The sequence below is a fragment of the Silene latifolia genome, chromosome 9 (assembly GCF_048544455.1).
Source record: "Silene latifolia isolate original U9 population chromosome 9, ASM4854445v1, whole genome shotgun sequence".
Lineage (NCBI taxonomy): Eukaryota > Viridiplantae > Streptophyta > Magnoliopsida > Caryophyllales > Caryophyllaceae > Silene > Silene latifolia.
Window position 1 is genome coordinate 89,170,267 of NC_133534.1, and position 21,279 is coordinate 89,191,545.

Genomic DNA, 21,279 nt, shown 5'->3' on the forward strand with positions numbered 1-21,279 from the left:
AACAATCCTTAGGGATCTTGTTTAGGATGCAAGGATCCTTTCATCATTGCCCAATATATTTTATTATCTACATAGGCCTTCTAGTATCGTCTTCCCTTTGATGCTTGGTCATTGATTTCGATCAATTTAGCTCCATTTTGCCATGAAAATGCAAGGTTTGCACTCCATTCCTACCAAGGAAACAAAACCTCAAAGAATATTCAAAATGGGAAGCTAAGGATATTAAATGACCCAATTATGCAGTAAAAAGCATAGGAACGAGGCTAATTCTGGAACTAAATATGCTCGAATATGAGTCACATCAAATATACCCAAACCGAACCTTTACTCGTCCCGAGTAAAGAGGTGACAAAAACTAGGACCCTTATTCAAACTAACCTACTAATATAGCCGATGTGAGATAATTAGCGGGTCTCACTCTGCCCCTTCAACTCACAACAAGACAACCATGAGGTAGGATGCCTTCTTGCAAGGCAAGGTGGGGCATGCCAAAATGGCGACACATCCAAGCATTAAAGCACACAAAACAAGTAATGGATGCATCTACAAAAATGAATAGCCACTTTCCTCATCTATGTGGCGGAAATTATATACAATGAAAGCAAGCTAAGGGTACACATTCCATTATAGATACGGTTTCTTCAAACTACTAAGCCTGGAAGTATACAAATAAATCACCTCCAAGTTGTGTCAAGCTAGGGTACCTTTTTCCTCAATTGTTAAATGCTTTCGTCAAGAGTAGACTCCCTATGGTGTTAGAAACAGTGGAAGATCGCGGAATTCCCCTTATTGCATAGACAAGAAGAAGGGTCGTCCTCTCTCTACCATGCACAAAAGTGGATACGATGGAAAAGGGATCAGTAGAACTTGAGTTTCATATGGAAGTTTGTTTTTTGTTGTTGTCTTTCCCCCTAGTTTGTGGCATTTGACATTTTGAGAACATTTCTTTGCCATTTCTTTGATGTTTGGCATTTTTCAACACTTTACAATTTTTTAACTTTTTCTTGCATTTCTTTTGAACATTTTCAAAGTCACCCCATTTGTAGTGAGGGTGCTTGTTTTTGAAGTATAGGAGTTTTCATTTTTGTTACTCCTCTTTTCTTTTGATGCAATTGCAAACTTTTTCATTTTTCATTTCAATACTTGAACTCAAATTTTGAACAATTTTTGTGCCCATTCCCTTCTTTGATGACAAAATGTGGTAGAACATGGATGATGGCTGCATGGTTTCAAGGGTCACCTTGGAATAAATGGTAGCCAAGGAGTTATCACACCAGAAGGTACTATTGTCTAGGCCTTAATCCATGGGTCAAAGGATACTAGAATGACACATCCTAGGGTGTTTTACAAGTATTCTAACAAGCAAAGTCTTAAGAAGAAAAAGTAACTACAAGGGCCTTATATACACTTATCAAGCTTCCCAAATAGATGGTTTCACAATTTTTTTTTTAAATGCGACTATATGCCATGATGCAACTACCATTTATACATCCTAATGCATATGCTTCTACCAACTAGTATGCCAAATAATCTGAATGCAATCCTATAATCACATTGTTTATACCGCATCTATCAAAATAAAGCCACATAGTCATCAACATAAAGAGGAAAAAGAAGATTGGAAAGATCATACCATGCAGTCTTCAATATCCTCATATCTCGGATCTGGCGTAGCCGATCAATGTGAAAAAGGATGAACAAACACAATATATACAAGACTATACTATGAAGGAAATGAACATGTTTTTGGGTTTTTGAATTTTTCAAATTTTTATGGTTATTATGATTTATGTAATAAAAAGACATGTTTTTGTATTTTTCAAATTTTTTTCAAATTTTATCATTTTTGTTATAAAAAGTCATGTTAGAATTTTCCATCCCCACACTAGTATGGGTATTGTCCTCAATGGCCAATACGATAGGAAATTATGCAATTTATATGAAATGCATGATTTCTAAACTAAATGCAAACTATATGACATATAAACAAATGATGCAACTAAACTATACTATATGATGCATGAGTTTTTGTTTTGGTTGGAGAACATAATTTAGATTAGCTCCCAATGCATATGCATAAACTTCCCTAAACCAAAATAGACATTATTGCTAATGTCAAAAATTGGGGGAGTTCTTGCATAAGGATGCTATGCATGAAACTACAATTGTCATTTTGGATTTTACATGGTGGGAACAATAAAAGAAACACCTCAATGGGACCGAGGTGTGAGTCCTCTAAATGATGCTAGGACTCAAAATCATGATCAAGATAAAAGTTATATGAAAAACAAGAGAAATAAACAAATCTTAAAGGAGGTGTAGGAGACTCACAAAGTATTGTGGCATCCTCCCAAGAGCTTTCTAATCCTCAATCATCGCCCATGGCCACATCACTAGCATCTCCATCATCATCAACAACTTCTTCACTAGAATCTTCATCAACCTTCATAGATCCGGAGTTATCATCACTTGCACTTGAACTTCCTTCTTCTTCTTCCTCACTACCATCTTCTTCTTCACCTTCTTCATTCTCTTCATTTCCTTCACCTTCATTTCCACCACTCTCAACAACAACCTCCTCTTCACCCAAGCTAACACCCCTAGAAGCACTAGGAAAGAAGACTTCCCTATCCGCTCAACTACGCAAAGGACATGATGGGTCAAGAAGTCCTTGCCTAGCTAGATGTAAGAGAGGCGGATATTGTGCTCTATAAGCATCGACTCTATCATCATAGGTTTTCTTGTGCATTTGTTGCATCAAAAAAGTCAAGCAGTCATTCCCCGCCTTAACATTTTTGGGTTGAAGCTCATGGCTGGTGAATGGGTAGGGTGGAGTGATAATAGAGGAGGAGGGCTGGGTAATATCCTCTCTTTGGTGTTGTATTATGTAATCAGCTTCCTCGGAGAATGGGAGAAGGTAGTGTGGCCTATGGACATTGAGTCGACAAATTTTTTTCGGTAAAGTGAAGGAGTTAGCATCTTTTGTTAACCACTCGAATTTGTTGTCAAGAGTGTTGTCTTGAGCCATTTGAATTTTTGAATTATAGTGGATAGATCAATGATATGGCCTCCCTTAACTGGTTTATAAGTGTCATCTTTGTTGAAATTCCGGTTGAAGTGTTTAGCCAAATAAGTTACCAATCCCCCATTAACAATGAAGGCCGTACCTTCCTTGCCATGATCGATATTGAGCCACCTCTCAATTAAGAGTTGAAGAATATTGTACTTTGTGGTGAACTCTCTACCAACATTCAAGGTCGACTCGAGATAGATAAAATCAAGCTCGGTGAAGTGGTTTGTGTTAGGTTCATATACCTATTATTAGACTCCTCTAATAGTGAACTAATTAACTTGTTAATTATTTGTTCTTTAGATCTAGTGCATGCATAACAAAATGAAAGATTTATAAGAAAACAATGTCCCTTACATTGTAAATTTCGGTTTATGGGCACAAGTAAGGTCTCCTACCTTCACTTGTTCTTGAGCTATGATGAGTATTAGGACGATCCTCCAAAGACCTCAAGTGTAGAAGTCACTCCTCTTGATTGCACCCAAGATTATCCCTTATCCCCACTAAATAATATTTGCTAGATACTTGTTTAGTAGTTTACCTTAAAATTGATTACTAATACTCATATATTACACTAATAATATTAGTAATCTTTATGAACAAATTGAATCAAAACTCATATTTTGATAGAGAAAACTATGAACATGTGTGAGGTTTTGCATGTTGTATTTTTGGAGAGTGTGAGAGAGGTTGAAAAGAGAACAAAAGCTCTTCACTCTTGTGAGTGAGCCGGCCCCTAGGCCTTAATAAGAGCATTTTTATGTTCTCAAAACTTACTTCCCCTATGCTCATCAAAAGAGCAAATTTCTCTTCTCAAAAACTCACTACCCAATGCACATGTTGGAGTGAATTATAAAAGAACAAAAGGCTCCTCTTACCCACTTGATGATGCGGCCCTTTTGCTCTTAATATGGTCCATATTTGTCTTATAATATTTGTCCCACAAATGCTTATAAGTCTTATGTTTAATTATCTCACATAATTAAATATTAATTTGATCATACAACAATTATGACACAAATTAATAAACATATATTCACTCAACTTATTGAGTAATATTTTATCATTATATCAACATATAATGGGTCCCATAATAGCTAGTTAGTTAAATTCACAACCTCTTGTAAATGTAAATAACTAATTACCTCTACCTCGAAACTTTATAAAACCTCAACATAATTTAGTGAATTAACATATTAATCCACTAAATATGATCTTATTTAATCACATTATAATAAGATACATATTTCCTCTCATAAATATAAATTGTTCATATTTAAGGAATTAATCAACTTGTATCAACATACAATTAATTAACTTTATAGATAAGGGCATCATCCTTTAGGTGTGACCTTAAGGGATCAACTGACCACCACCGTCCCACGACAGTAACGTCAAACTCTAGCAAGCCAATCGTTACCGATTAATGTTGATCAGTTGACTATATAATTGAATCATCCCTTATGTATTCTTTATATGAGATTTAATTATGATATTAAATCATGTGATCGCACTATTGTTGAGGACACATTTCCCAACAATCTCCCACTTGTCCTCGACAAGTGTGCGTCACCAATTCTCTTGTCCTATTACAATCTCCCACTCAATGTAAGGTGTCTTGCAGGTCGTACTTACATTTGATCATATCTTGAGTGGTTTTCTCGATCTGGAGATTAACTGTCTGACCGGAATTATCTATCATAGATACCTTCCGAGCGTGGCCACGCATTTCCAGTTAACTACTCCTCGAGTGGCCTTGAGATTTCAAACAACCCTGACAAGGGGTGGACAATTCCTATCGCCCTATTCCCTTCGTTCAGCCACAGTCCATCATAACCCAAAATATACCCAGTTTGACCTCGTTTAAGAAATCGTAGAGTATAAATCAAAGCTAATCAGAACTTGTGCCAACTTGGGCGAATAGTCTCTAGTCAAAAGAATTGACTCATAAGAATACTATAGTAGCTCTTGCCACGACCAGGCTTTATGAATTACAAGAACTCTATAAGCGGTCCGCCCGATGATTGTCCCATACATATCCGCCTATGTGATCGACTAGTCATCCCATATGACTCTATGGCACTTGAACTTGCCATCAATCGCATCACACTCTAGTCACTTCGAGACGTCACCTCATATAAGTAACTAGGGGCCAATACCATGTCAATCCAGTTCACTTTAATGGGGTTCAATTTGTCTCTACAACCCATTCGGATACGACAAAGTAGCGGGTGAGTTAAAACTCAAACGATAAATGTGATTATCACATATGAATAGTCAATACACTATTACTACTTCATATTCTATAATCTTTAGTGTATTATTAACACTAATTAAAATGCAATACAAGCTTGGCAAGTGGATATACCCGATATCCATATATTCCAACTTTATTAATTGCTATTTCCTTTCATTCAATGTCATCTCTTATGACATGAATTTCTCTAAGTATATGTCTAGACTTCATACTAGACCTGAGCTCTTTAACTTGAAAGAAGCTCCCCCACTTTGTTATCGCATAACTTGTGATAAAGTCATTTGTTGAGGGATTCACCCTTAATCCCTATGTTGACCATTTTATCACAATTTACTTAGATTCCTTTTGTAGTATTTGCAATGAGCGAAATTTAAAACACCTTTCTTAGTTTCTTTCTCCTTTGTCAATAAGACATCCTAGGATTTCAACAAATCCGTTTTGGTTTGGAAACTAAAGTTTGTGTATCCCATCAGCACCTAACTTAGTTTATCATCCAAACATGTGAACGACTCCTTCCCTAATTCTTCTCAAGAATCTCAAGGATGTTCTATAAGGCTCTCACAAACCATATCATGGGAATTATCTTGTTATTGACTTATTATGCCCTAGGCATATTTTTCATCACAAAGACATGCGTCTGTTGGCATACATAATCGTTCTAATGGCGGAAACATTAGCAATCGATTTCATGTAATCAACAACTTAATGGGTTCAGTGAACGACTATGATTCCATCATAGTAATTCCACTTTCATCATCATGAATAAGCCATTCAACCTTGTTGATGTTACAACAGATACGAAAGATCTTATCCTCATAAGACTCTCAACTCTATGCCAATATACTCTCACATAGATTCGGTAATCTAACGTATATTGCACCCTTTCCTAGTCTCCCAATCACTCTTGCCGGAAGAGAGCATTGGTACATTATTCTCAATAATTAATATGTCATCAACATATAAGACATGGAAAAACAATTCTAGCTCCCACTTAACTTCATGTATATCATGATTCTTCAATCATGTGAATGAAACAATTCACTATAATCACATGAATGAAAAGTATAATCCTTTAATGCTAGCTTAAAACCAACTTGTGATCACTTAAGATAGCTACGCATAATATGATAGGATTCTTAGATCTTCATCTAAGGTTTTGTGTTTCAAACACTTCCTTCTCTAAATTCCCATTTTAGAAAAGCGAATTTTTATTTGCCATTCTTCATGAAATGCGGCAATTCCTAACACTATTGATCTTGATTAACATCTTCATGTAAATCTTATGCATTTGAGTACTCTGGAGCTCTATTTACTTTTGAGGAGACCCGCGCCTTAAAGCAAATCTACTCTAGAGTTACAATTTTTGGATTGTAATGCTTCGGCTCGTATGTAACAAGGTCATGATACTATCACTTTCACAAAGTAATGTTTTAACAATAAGACATGTGCGATAAACTCCCACTGAACTATGCTCTCATACTATCTTCATAGATAATAGTTCAATAACAACTCCCACTCTATAATTCTATTACTTTCACAAAGTAACATTTCAACTATAAGAGATGTTTGTGACGATACAATTTTCTCCCACTCTATCTCTCAGAAATACATCTATCTTCTTGAGAGATAGCCTTGTGAGTCACAAACATATATTTTTGACGGAGTATTAGTGTTTATCTAGACTATGTATTAGCTTTCAAAGGGCCAACCTAACATGGCAGCTAGATAATATACGAGTCTTATCCATGTCATCTGTTTAATAGACTCTCTATTCTAGGTATCTCATGGTTGACCATCCAATTAGAATTACTTGTCCGTTTTGGATTGCAAATTCCCAAAATTGAGTTCATCAACTCAAACCGACTCATATTAGTTTGATCTTATGGGTAGTGACGCTAGGTCATAATCCATCTTTAATAAATCAAATTTATTACTTAGATCTTTGCCACTACGATTAGGTCGTAATGCTTAGAACTTTATTCTATTGGTTCTCTACGTCATTTTAGAAATTTCTCAAATCTCTCAAATGGTTCACCTTTTATTAGATTAAGTAAATATACCCTTATCTACTTGAATCATTGGTAAAAGTGACGAAGTAGTCATAAATTCCCCTTGCGGTGATGCTTATTAGAACACATACATCGGCATGTATTAGTCTCAACAATCACTTGCTTGTGTCCCTTTACCACTAAAGGAAGTGCAAATTATATTGCAAAGGAGATAAGATTCGCATATTCCATATGATTGAAAATCAAATGGTCCAATAATTCTAGTCAACACTAGCGTTTAATGCGTTTCTCATGTACGTAACCAAATTGAAAAATCAAATGTACAAATCATTTGGATTACTAGTTATGAGTCTTTTGGATCGTATTATGTAGATATCTTTACATGAGTTGGAACTGTCTAAAACTTGTGTATCATAAAGATAAGTGACATGGCTCACATCCATGTCTATTTTCAACAAAATACAACAATTGTCTTTGATGACAAAATATAGATCCTTTCATGTCTCACATGGAAATAATGTTTTAGACTAAGTGGGAACATAATAACAATTATGTAAATCATAACTCAAAGCTATTTGCTAAAACAAGCATATAAATTTCTCATGAAGTGGCGGCTACCTGAGCTCCATTTCATTGTCGGCGATCCACATCACCCTTGTTTAGCTTCTCCACATTTCCAAGTCCCACTTGGAGTAATGAATCCAACTTGATATCTTCTAAATACTTGGGGCAAATATGCTTCCATTGGCCCATGACATTTAAATAATGATATTCATGGTAGGATTGGATACCCATCTTGCTTTTGTGGTAGTCTCACTATCAACTTCCAATTCACAATCGGATTTGGGTTTCTTACCTTTCTTTGCTTTTCCTTTATTAATACCAATAATTTGTTCATTTGCAAGGACATTCTTGCTAGAACTCCCACTTAATTTGATATTACTCCTTGTTTCATCAAACAAGGATATCTTGGAATCTGTGAGATTCCCCTCATATGATCCTCTTACCTGAGAGGTAGGCATGAGTATGGAGTGGGAGGTGTAGAAGTAGTAAAAAGACAAAGATTCCCATCTTCACCAATGCTAAAGCGTAGTACTCTAATCGGGTCGTTGATATACGAGAAGCATTTTTCATTGAATGATTGGAGCCATGAATTAACGGTGATTGGTGTAGGAGTATTAGATGAAATTGGAGTTGCCATTGCAATTGTGAAAACAAATTTGACTACAAAATAGGAAATGAAGGAATTAATTATCATCTATCGTTTTAATAATACTCGTAAATTTATCTACAAGTATTGCATTTATATAGTGACCTCCACCCAACTATATAAATGATTCCGAGATCCAAATTCATATCAACTCGGGCACGGTGAGCCGATTCATCCCTTATTAATATAACTCGGTGGATTAACTCTTTAATCGATTCTACTTTTAGAACTCTCGGTCGATAAAAATTACTCTAATTCTCATCTTTAGCCCGGAACACATGCGACTACGGTCAACAATACTTCCGTTGAGCTCAATCCAAATTTCGATGTCATAACTTTTTACTACCCCACTTCGCCAACGTAACAAGGTTTGTATTACGGTGAAGCCGGATTAACTCCCTTGCGAAATTGGTACTTCATGAGTTTCTACTATTTGGTAAGGCTTTATCTCAATTATTATATGTGAGAGGTCTTGTCAATTTATTATCTATCACATTTTAAGTGAACTAAAGCAGTGAACTACGATAATTATAATTGACACGGTCGATGATTCGATATGATATGCATGTGTTGTTATGGCGATTTGGCAATGCATGCAACATATTAAAGAAATGCAAAGCAATAAATAAAATTCCTAGTATGGCCTTCCTAAAATAGAAAATCAAATAATCTATTACATATTCGGAAACCAACTCCTTTGGTCCCTTGAATCTTCAAATGGCACGCCTCCCAAGACACCGTCTTTGTCGGATCACCCTTCCGAATGGCACCGTCTTTGAAGATGCTCCATAATTACAAATAATAATAAAAATACAAAGCTATTCCTATTATACATTTGTAAAATGGAAAAACTACTGAAAATAAAATAAAAGTGATTCGAGATCACATTAAATTACAACCGTATCAATATTCCCTTTCATTACGGGTAATATTGATTAAAACTAAGGCCATACTAAGATAAAAATTACATAATTCAAAATTATATAAATAAAATACATTCAACAATTGAAATATGCAGCATTATAATATGTACCTATCATGCAAAATGATATGCCAAATCGCCCTATTTAACTTATGTCGACATATAAATTAGGTTTTCATGGAAATACGTGATAATAACCTTTTAAAATCACTAATTAACACTTAAATCACATCTAAGCTCAAGTTAATTATCCTAACACATTTTAGGACTCAAAATTCAGTCAACACTAAATTTTTGACAATAATTCAACTTGATTTAAGTTTATGCTCATTTTTGACCTTAAAATCATTATTTATATGAAATAAATCCAAATTAATTCATAAAAGTTTCAAAATTTGAATTTTAAATTTTTGAACATTCTGGAATAATTCCATGACCCTCATAATGTCAAAAATATGGTTAAAATTTTCGAATTAAGTTTGAGAAAATATAGTTGCATTTTATCGGTTTTATCTCATAAAATACATAAAGTATCCGAAAATTAAACCAATAATTTTAACAACTTTAGATCTGATTAGTGGGATATTTATGCAACTTAAAATAATTTTCTCAAGCCATGCAATATGTTTTAGCTAATTTTTGCTAAAATAGTCACTATTTATGCCATTTTTACTCAAAAATCCATAAATCATGCTAAAGAAGATATTTAAATCTAGAAATTTACATACTCCCTGTAAATCTTGCATGTGACATCATATTAAAAGATCATGGCTTAATTCGAAATTTAACTAATTTTAACCATTTTACCTCTTTTAATCCATTTTTATCTCATAAAAATCATAAATCATGCAAAATTAATCAAATTAACTCGTCCTTTTACATACAACTTGTAAAATATGCATGTGAGGTCATATAAATTTGCCAAGGTCAGAAACTAAATTTAACTATTTTTAGCATTTTAATTCCCATTTTAGTCATAAAAATGTAATAAAATGACCAAAAATCCTTAAAATGAGCAATAAATTTCCATGAATCATAAAAATGACCCAAAAACACTTTAGGACCAGAATATATAACATGCATGGTGATTTCGTGGCTTATACTTTTAAATCACAAATTTTTAAGTTTTATATGTTAACCTTTTAACTCGGAAAAACAATAACCGATTATGCATGCAACATCCTTATGCTCTGATACCACTTGTTAGGTTCATATACCTATTATTAGACTCCTCTAATAGTGAACTAATTAACTTGTTAATTATTTGTTCTTTAGATCTAGTGCATGCATAACAAAATGAAAGATTTATAAGAAAACAATGTCCCTTACATTGTAAATTTCGGTTTATGGGCACAAGTAAGGTCTCCTACCTTCACTTGTTCTTGAGCTATGATGAGTATTAGGACGATCCTCCAAAGACCTCAAGTGTAGAAGTCACTCCTCTTGATTGCACCCAAGATTATCCCTTATCCCCACTAAATAATATTTGCTAGATACTTGTTTAGTAGTTTACCTTAAAATTGATTACTAATACTCATATATTACACTAATAATATTAGTAATCTTTATGAACAAATTGAATCAAAACTCATATTTTGATAGAGAGAAAACTATGAACATGTGTGAGGTTTTGCATGTTGTATTTTTGGAGAGTGTGAGAGAGGTTGAAAAGAGAACAAAAGCTCTTCACTCTTGTGAGTGAGCCGGCCCCTAGGCCTTAATAAGAGCATTTTTATGTTCTCAAAACTTACTTCCCCTATGCTCATCAAAAGAGCAAATTTCTCTTCTCAAAAACTCACTACCCAATGCACATGTTGGAGTGAATTATAAAAGAACAAAAGGCTCCTCTTACCCACTTGATGATGCGGCCCTTTTGCTCTTAATATGGTCCATATTTGTCTTATAATATTTGTCCCACAAATGCTTATAAGTCTTATGTTTAATTATCTCACATAATTAAATATTAATTTGATCATACAACAATTATGACACAAATTAATAAACATATATTCACTCAACTTATTGAGTAATATTTTATCATTATATCAACATATAATGGGTCCCATAATAGCTAGTTAGTTAAATTCACAACCTCTTGTAAATGTAAATAACTAATTACCTCTACCTCGAAACTTTATAAAACCTCAACATAATTTAGTGAATTAACATATTAATCCACTAAATATGATCTTATTTAATCACATTATAATAAGATACATATTTCCTCTCATAAATATAAATTGTTCATATTTAAGGAATTAATCAACTTGTATCAACATATAATTAATTAACTTTATAGATAAGGGCATCATCCTTTAGGTGTGACCTTAAGGGATCAACTGACCACCACCGTCCCACGACAGTAACGTCAAACTCTAGCAAGCCAATCGTTACCGATTAATGTTGATCAGTTGACTATATAATTGAATCATCCCTTATGTATTCTTTATATGAGATTTAATTATGATATTAAATCATGTGATCGCACTATTGTTGAGGACACATTTCCCAACAGTTTGTTCCCTTTCTAGCAATCAAAGTGTGCCCAACAACCTTGTGCCACCCCCTTATGCCCAGATGATGGACATAAAGGGCACGACAATCATGGTAAGACGTAAACTTTCTTCCGGTAATAGCCTTACATAAAGGAGCGTGATCATATTTTTTGACTGGTTTCTTCACATAGGTCGAGTTATTGCTAAGGCAAAAAACATTACCAAACTCGCCAAAAGACATTTTCCTATCAACATTCTCATGGCGGAATTCAATGTTTGTTCGAGTCTCCACCTTCGTAACTTTCAATGAGCTTAAAAAATCCATGGTGAGGGATGAGTAGGTCAACTCTTGCATATTAAACAAAGTAAGCAATCCCTTGGACTCGAAGAAATTCTTGGTTTGTTCAAAGACACCCAATTTGGTCAAGGTCTCTTGGCATATAAACTTGCTGGGTAAAATAGATTTCTTAGCAAGGGATACAAATTTCTTCCTTTGAGCATCGGATGTGAAAGTTACCTCCGGATATTCATGTAGTTGCTCAACAATCGGAGTAGAAGTAATAGTTTCCACCATAGGAGGAGTAGTCTCTTCAATTTCCATCCTTGCACTTTGAACCACCAAAGCCTTTGAAGCTTGTAGAGCTTGTAGCCTTTTTGAGAGATTCTTCTTTGGAAGTGCCTTGTTTCCACCTTTTGTTCTAGCCATTTTCTCCTTGTATGCAGTAACACCCAAAAATTTCCTTGAATTCCTCAAGTTTCAATAAGACCCAAATCGATTTAGGATTTTTTTAAATTTTGCCTTGTATCCTAGAAAATCGATTCAAACCTTGAGGATTTTGGTGTTTTAATTGCTTGTTGTTGACAAAGGAGTGATTTGTTTGATTTTTGAGGGAGTTTGGAATTTATTTGGGTGAATTTGGTTGAGAAAATTGATTTTGGTGGATGGAGGGATTGAGGGTTTTGGAGGTTTTGGAGATGTGTTTGTGTTTTGAATGAGTAAAATGAATTGGGAAAGGTGGGGTTTTAATCCCGTTATATTTGAATTGCACAGGGGAGACGAGCGGATCTGTGTCGGGACGCTCGGATTCTGTTTCAGCTTGTTTCAGAAAATAAGACCGCGTTGAGACGAGCGTCTTCTGATGAAAACGAGCGTCTTTCTGAAGGGAGACGAGCGGATTTCCTTGAGGACGCTCGAATTCCTTGTCAGGGAGAAATCCCAAATTTTACCAGTAGTAGGACGAGCGTATCCTCTGTGAGACGAGCGTCTTGACTGAGATGAGCGGATTCTATATGGAGACGCTCAGATCATCAGTCAGACCAAAAATTGTCTTCTCCAGCTCTCCCAGGATGAGCGTCTTTTTCCCAGGACGCTAGGATTTTCTTTAGGACGAGCGGATTCTTGTCGGGCCGCTCGGATTGTCCCTGTACCTCACGGATTCAGTTCCACCCATGGGTATTTTATAACCCGTGTCATTTACTCTTCATTCCCTTGGTCCTCATCGTAAGGGCACTACGAAGGCTTGGATAGCCTAGGCAATTGCTATCCCTACACTATGTCAAAACACTACACATCAATAAAAATTTAAGTTCCTCCGTCACTTTCTCTCGAAAAGATGAAAATCTTGATCAAGGCACAAAAATATAAATCCAAAATTGACAAAAATGTAATACAATAAGTAAAATGCAAGTTAAGGAGTTAGAATATTTACAAATGGTGGTTTAGGAAGGACTCCACCAAACTCTCATCCATGTATGAGATGTCAAGGGGGCATAGCCAAGGTGTTGTTGATGTTGCTCACCACCTTAAAGAAGTAGTCGAAAGCTTGTTCATTGTTATGATAAAGATCTTTAATAGACCTTTGCACATGTTGTTCTTTATTGTGGTCTTGGGTCATAGCATTACCAATTCAAGGATTGAATATCCCTTCAAACTCATTATCCCAAAAACCGCAAACTTCATCTACTTGTTCCCCAACAGTATCATGAGTTGTTGAGAACAAGTCCTCTTTCTTCTTGTCATTATGGCCAATGAGGCCTTCTTCTTCTCTTGTCATTAGTGGTGGTGAGCTGTTTAAGCTCTCATTCTTGTTGAAACATTCTTTCTCTTTGGATGGAGCATCTTGGAGATTACCCATTTTCTTCTCCCATATGGGCGGTGATTCTTTACCCATAGCTTGTTCTTTGCATTGAGATGCCAACTTCTTCCTATCACTTTCTCGGCTATACTGATCAACCATGAAACATGGCTCATGTAGTAGGGGAGCTCTCATTGTCTTGTCAAGATTAAAAGTGATTGTTTCATCTCCAACTTCGAGTGTGAGCTCTCCATGTGTCACGTCAATCACCGCTCCCGCAGTGTGTAACAAACGTCTTCCTAGAATGATAGGAATATTGGAATCCTCCTCCATATAAACAATAACAAAGTCCACAGGGATGAAGAACTTGCCAATTCTTACCGGCACATATTACCATACCCCTAAAGGTGTCTTCGTTGATCGATCCGCCATTTGAAGTGTGATATTAGTGCACTTAAGCTCTCCCATTCTTAGCCTCTTGCACACCGAATATGGCATGACACTCACACTTGCCCCAAGGTCACATAGAGCTTTGTTGATTGTAGTATCGCTAATGGTGCATGGAATAGAGAAACTTTTCGGATCCTTTAGTTTTGGAGGTGAACTTCCTTGTAGGATGGCACTACTCACCTTAGTGAAAGCAATAGTCTCAAGCTTCCGGATGGATTTCTTCTTTGTAAGAATATATTTCCTGTATTTCGCATAGACCGGAACATGATTGATTAATTCCGTAAAGGGAATTGAGACTTCCAAGTTTTTCATAATCTCCATAAACTTTCCAAGTTGTTCATCAAACTTAGGCTTAGCTTGACGACTTGGAAATGGAAGCCGAATCACAACAGGCTCTTTCTCCTTAGCCTTCTCTTCATTCTCCTTTGAAACTTCTTGAATGGTGGTGGGTTCTTCTTCTTTCTTAGAGTCTTCAACAACTCTTTCCTTGTCACTAGCATTCACAACACCTTCATCAACGAGCCTCTTTGGCTGTTCATACCTTGTACCGCTCCTCAAATGGATGGCACTCACCGACTCATGTCTTAGGGGATTACCTTGAGGTGGTAATTGCCCCTTTTGTCTTTGTGAACTAGAAGATGCTAATTGAGACATTTGGGTTTCTAACATCTTTGTGTGAGCTAGTATGTTGTTGATGGTGATGTCTTTTGCTTGACTATCCTTTTGCATTTGAGTGAAAAACTCTTGTTGGTTCTTTTGCATTTGAAGGACCGCTTTTTGAACATCAAAACCATGGTCATTTGTTTGATTGTATGAAGGTTGATTTTGATAACTTTGGCTTTGATTGAAAAAAGGTCTTTGAGCTTGGTTTCTCATTGGAGGTGGGGGTGTATGTTGTTTCAGGGTTTTGAACATTTTGGCTTTTGTATGAGAGGTTGGTATGGAATTTGATGTTTTCATTGTAATAGTTGGAATAAGGGGTATCACTCTTGTATGCATGGAAACCATTCACTTTTTCACTTGTTCCCCTACATTCACTTTGGTCATGTCCCAAAGTTCCACAACTCTCACATACTCCACTTGGAATTGATGAAGATGCCACCATGGCATTAACATGTTGCTTAGGTGATTTGGAGGCCTCTTCAAGTTTAGCATAGCCTTCTCAAACTTCAAATTAATGGTGTCAATATGAGCACTATGTTGATCACCTAATTGAGTAATAGAGTCCACTTCATGCTTTCCTCCTCTAGTAGCCTTCCGAGGTCTACTATATTGTGAGTTATGGACCGCCATTTCCACAATCTTGTTCCATGTTTGATTATCATCAACTATGGTAAACATACCATTTGATCCCATATTGAGAATGTTTCGGGAGTTTTCCTATAGACCATTCCAAAGTTGTTGTACAAGGAACCACTCGCTAAGTCCATGGTGTGGACAAGATCGACAAGTATCCTTGAATCTCTCCCATGCTTCATACAAAGATTCCTAGTCCCATTGTTTGAACCCGGTGATTTGGGCTCTCAACATGTTAGTATTTTCCGGAGGATAGAACTTTTTGTAGAAAGAAAGTTCCAATTTCTTCCAATAGTCAATACTAAGAGTACCCTTATCTAGGCTCTTCAACCATTGTTTCGCGGAACCAATCAAAGAAAAAGGAAACAAGACCCATCGAATTTGGTCTTGAGTAACTCCGGTTTGAGAAATCGCATCGCAATAGTCACAAAAAGTCTCCATATGAGAATGAGGGTCTTCACTAGGCATCCCCCCAAATTGACTTCTCTCAACTAATTGTATAAATGCGGATTTTGCAATGAAATTACCGGTTAAGTTTTGTGGTGTAGAAGTACCATTTGGTAGGTTCTCCTCGGTTGTTACGGAATGTGATGAAAATTTAGGCATTGTGTGTTGATTTTGTGGTTGATTTTGTGGTTGGTTTTGTGTTGGTTTATCCTCTCCTTCTTTTGCAAAAGGGTTTGTAAACTCAATATTGTTTGGTTGAATGTCCACAATCTCATCAATACCTCTCAAAGTATTTCTAGCAAGTCTTCTATTGTTGGTCAAACTTCTTTCAATTTCAAGATCAATGGGTAACAAGTTACCTTGTGATCTCCTAGACATGCAAAATATCAAACAACTCGAAAACAATTAGAATGAACCTTTAGTAGTTTAACTTCCCTAAGGTAAAGAAAGATACAACTAAAAAAAATCAAAGAAAATCAAATCAAGTTAACACCATCCCCGGCAACGGCGCCATTTTTGGTTCGTCAGTTTTGTTACTTGTCGTTAAAAGTTACCTTGACCAAAACAATATTTATAACTTCACCTACTACTCTACTCTTAGTAAAGAGGTAAGTAAAGGTCGGATCCCAAGGGACGGGTATTGATGTAGGATTTTCAATTGCAATTGGTTGTGTCTAAGGGTGTCACAATATGGGTTGAGATTGGAGATCAACTAAACTAATCAGCAATGTAAATAGAGCAATGAAAACAAGCATGATGATTAAAATGAGATGTAAACAATTGATTAAAAGCACTAGGGTGTCATGGGTTCATAGGGGATTCATGGAATTTGATCATACATACATTTTTTCTACTAGATGCAAGCACTTATTGTTGTGATTGGATCGAGTTGGTTTATGTCTTACAATCCCTAAGAAGATTTGGGTCCCGGACCCGAATCGATTAGATTGTACAACACCTACAAGTCGACTTAATCCTCCCTATCCAACTATATGCATGGTCTAATGAGACTCGAGTTGGTTTATGTCTTACAAGTGTCATTGAAAAGGTAAGTGATGGGTAAAAAATGCAAGGATTCATAGGCTCGCATTTTATCAAACATAACATGTGCATAAGTTGAAATCACAACAAGCAAGCAAATTAATTATGAAAACATATTAGATTAAGCATGAATCAATCCCCATGTTGGTTTCTCCTAATTCCCCATCAACCCTAGTTAAGGAAACTACTCACTCATTATCAAGCTTAACATGCTAACAAGGTTGTCAATCATACTAGCAAGGCAAAACATGATGAGCAAATGAAGATGATTAACAATAATTAAAAAGGGATTAAGAGAGAATTATACCTATAAAGATGATTCCAAATAATAAAGCAAAGAATAATAGAAGTACTTGATGATTGATGGAAGGTTGTCAATCCTCCAAATAAACCCAAATAATCTTCTAATTAACCAAAATAAATAATGAACAATAGAAAAATTAAGGAAAGGTAAGAAATGAGATTTGTATTAATGCTAAATTAAGAGTTGATTACAAGATTAAGAGAGTATTAAGAAGAGATAAAAGAGTATTAAGAATTGATTCCAATATAAGTAGTACAATGGGAAATTTATACTAAAGATTAGGTACAAAGATTAGGGTTACTAAGGGCTTAAATGAGTATTAAGACCCTTAAGGAAAGTTGAGGAAGTGCTCCTCTCCAAGGAGATGCTGATCTCCGTTTTGCTAGTCCCGAGCGTCTAGGCAGCAGGCACGGTAGAGTCTGCAAGGGAATCCGAGCGGATCACTGAGGGAGACACTCATATTGTTTGGCTTCAATAAGAGCCTCTTGGCATCGGGACGCTCGGATTTCTTGGCAGCGAGACGCCCGGATTGGCAGGGAGCCGCTCGGATCCAAGGTAAGGCACTTCTCTTTTCTTCTTTCCTCAACAATCCTCGGGGATCTTGTTGAGGATCCAAGGATCCTTTCATCATTGCCCAATCTACTTTATTATCTACATAGGCCTTCTAGTATCGTCTTCCCTTTAATGCTTGGTCATTGAATTCGATCAATTTAGCTCTATTTTGCCATGAAAATGCAAGGTTTGCACTCCTCTCCTACCAAGGAAACAAAACCTCAAAGAATATGCAAAATGGGAAGCTAAGGATAGTAAATGACCCCATTATGCACTAAAAAGCATAGAAACGAGGCTAATTTAGGGACTGAATATGCTCAAATATGAGTCACATTAGGTATACTCGACCGAGTGCCCGGTCTGACGGGTTATTTTTCCCCGGTTTGATAAAGATGATTAGAGGGTTATAAAATCATTTTAAGCAGTTCATAAACGTCATTTGCAAAACCTAATCACATTTTAAACACCCCCTAAGCATTCTAATCAACACCTAAGCAAGGATTCATCATTTTGGGGATTTCGGAGTTAGCTTTCACCTTCCAATCGCGTTAGTAAGTCAATCGTCATCTCTATTCATTTTATAGTTATTCTAGAGGTTGCTCTGAGCCCTAATTTGGGTGAATTATGTAATATAATTGTATAGTGATGGATATTGATTAGTAATGCATGTACATCACTGTATAGGTGACCGTTGTTGGCTAGTTTCCGAAATTCGCGAATAAGGTAGGGTTTCCCTACCTAGTACTATTAAGTAGTTATTTGGATTAGGTGATTATTGTGATTATAGTATTGTGTATTGTGATTGCGATTGTTAGAGATATTAGTTTGGATATTTTGAGGCATGTCGGGAGATGGTTCACCCCCTTGTTTCGCCTCGTGTGACTGCCGTCACAAGTGGGATGTGCACATTAATGAGCTAAGGTTCGCTCATTGCAACCAGAGGGAATTTGATGTCTACGCTGCGGTTTGGAATCGGCAGCGGTGCATTACCTATTGCAATGGGTACCCGGCTACTCATTGCAATGAGTGCCATTTGGGGTTATGGAGTTTGGAGGATCGTTGGAGTATTGATTGTATTATCTTATGTTGCTTATTCTTGTGTGTGTTTGTGATTAATTATGTAATTGTACTGACCCTTCAAATGTTTTCAAAACTGTGGTGATCCATTTGATATTTCCGCCAAATGGTGAGCAGTGAGTCTAACAGATGTTGATGTTTGAGCTTTCTTGCGGGGTTGGATGGGACGCCGTCGAAACATTCACATTAGCTTCCGCTGTTGTTTAGTAGACTATCTTTTGGCTAGTTTGAGACGAGTTGTATTTTACTTTCACTTTGAGGTTTGGTAGTAAAACCGTGGTGAAACTTTATTAGTTACATTTCTTGTTTCATTATGGTAACTTTGATGCGTACGACCTCAGGTAACCGAGATGGTAGCACTCTCATGTACTAAGGTAGTCCTTGGTAAGGCACTTTAGTAGATGGGGGTGTTACAATTATGTCCAAAATTAGCGTTGTTTAGTTTTTTGTTGCCAATATATATATTTATAGACAAGGAGTACATCGCGTTTTTTGAACCATCTCATTTGCGCACATTTAAATCAACAATATCAAATGAGCCAAGTTGATTTTGAATATTTTCTTCTTCTTTTTTGCATTTGAAAGATGTCTAAAACTATTCAAAATGTAGACTGGTGCCATTTCTTATCCTTTTGTTTTAGAAATTTGTATTTTTGGGAAAGACATAACATATAAGATCCATGAAACTGGTATTTTTTTTTGTTGGTGGAAGGTAAAAAAACATAGTAACGAATCAATGAATCCGTATACCAAACATCCATTACAAACATTTTAGGCCATCTAAATCTTAAATGACAGCCTGCAATCTAAAAAAAACTAAATCTATCACAACATCACAAAAAGCAAATTTATGCCAGCCTTGAAACCGGTGTCTTATGTTTCACAGACCATCTATAAGCCTGAAACTTAAGACGAATACTCTTCTTCAACTTTTGGATAAGGAAAGAATGATAGGGGAAGCACTCTTTCAATTCTGCACTTGTTACGAGCCATCCAAAGCATATGGATCAAAGCACAAACTGCAGCACATACAATCTTCTTCTACATCAGAGATTTCCACCTAATTTGAGCACACCATTGCACTGGTTCAATCACTGGTATCTGTGAACCCAACCATCCATTAAACAAGGCCAAAAAATCCCTTCTATACTGCAAGCAAATAATATATGGGAATGAGTTTCAGGTTGCATCATACACATATCACACCCAGTGGCCACTACCATACTAAACTTGGTTATCCTGTCTTTAGTTATTAATCAATTCGGAACATACACCCAAGCAATGAAACTGGTGCGTAGGTACATTCATCATATTCCACACCACTGGAAACCAAGGGACCTTATTTTTTGTCCCCAAAAGCCGTTCATAACCAGAAAGAGTAGTATAAATACCACCATTCAAACACCATTGATCGTGCACATACCCTGGCTTCCGTAGCTTCTTAATTTTACATATTTGTCTCCAAGTCCAACTAGAATTCAAAAAAGGGTTATAAGTAAGCCAATCCTGCCCCTTATTATAGATGTGATTAACCCACTTGATCTATAAGTGGTCAGCCTTAGAGACAAGCCACCAATAATATTTGACAATCATTGCTTGATTCCATATCATACTTTGAGTCACCCCCAATCCTCCATTTTTCTTCTCTTGACGTACCCTATCCAATGAAACTGGAGGTACTTTTAGAAATTCCTAAGAACTTGCCCATAGGTAGTTTCTACAAATATTCATCATTTTAGTAATGACAGTGGTTAGGATTATAAATAGTCTGGACCAATAAGATTGCAATTGAGATAAAACACTTTGAACTAGAATCAATTTGCCTGCATTGCTCACTTTACAAGCATCCAAGCCTCTTATTCTGCCCACAAGTTTCTCCACCAGCCTACTGCAATCCTCCACAGCAATTCTCTCATATGAAATTGGTATACCTAAATTCCTAAAAGGGAACACCCCTTGTTTAAAACCAGAAATTGCCAAAATGACATGTGAACTCCCCTAGTTGATACCATTTAGATAAATATCAGATTTCTCCTTGTTTATTTCCAAACGAGAGGCCTTAGAAAAAGTAGCA

At 36.1% G+C, this 21,279-nt stretch overlaps 1 non-coding gene across 1 annotated transcript; it reads left to right on the forward strand.

The window, feature by feature from the left end:
• The first annotated feature begins 15,911 nt into the window (after positions 1 to 15,911).
• Positions 15,912 to 16,018, forward strand: LOC141603637 (small nucleolar RNA R71). The gene has a single exon (XR_012525499.1). It is a non-coding gene; the product is annotated as a small nucleolar RNA R71 (small nucleolar RNA).
• Positions 16,019 to 21,279: the final 5,261 nt, after the last annotated feature.